Below are 581 nucleotides of genomic sequence, written 5' to 3'. Positions count from 1 at the left end.
GATCAACTTTTGAGACTGTTGAACACAAATACAGTTTCGGCACTTTTATACTTCGGCTTCATCATTATCATTTTTATTATGAATATACAGATTAGATAAGCAAGTCTGAAAGGATTGCTCCCTCTTAAAATTCCATTTAAAGTTTCCATGTGCTTGATACAATCTCTGAGTTAAATGAGTTGGGGTACCTCCAGCAGCATCTTAAAAATCGAGATTCGAGACCATGGCTCTCGAAAAAGTCGATATTTTGTTCAATTATATAAGCAAGCCTTGCTGTTCTTATCCAGAAATTCGCTTCTCCATCTTTGCGTTGCGAGATCAAAAGTGTGAACCTTGTGCGCTGAGCAAGGTTGGTCATGGCAGATGTCTGTTCTAAATATTTAAGTCTTGTATGTTGATATCATAATTATTTTGAACTATTTTGTACATCATGAGTAAGTCGGAGATCTGAAAGCATAAACTCAGTGAAAGAATATTTGCCTTCTTCAGACCTCCCAAGTAGTCACCAAATCCGGTAGTCCAACGAGTCGCTGTCTCTGTACTCTTCCAGACAGCGAAGTCCTGTAATATTCGGCTGCAGG

Source organism: Symsagittifera roscoffensis, chromosome 5 (assembly GCF_963678635.1).
Source record: "Symsagittifera roscoffensis chromosome 5, txSymRosc1.1, whole genome shotgun sequence".
NCBI classification, from domain to species: domain Eukaryota; kingdom Metazoa; phylum Xenacoelomorpha; order Acoela; family Convolutidae; genus Symsagittifera; species Symsagittifera roscoffensis.
This window is presented reverse-complemented; position numbering follows the sequence as displayed.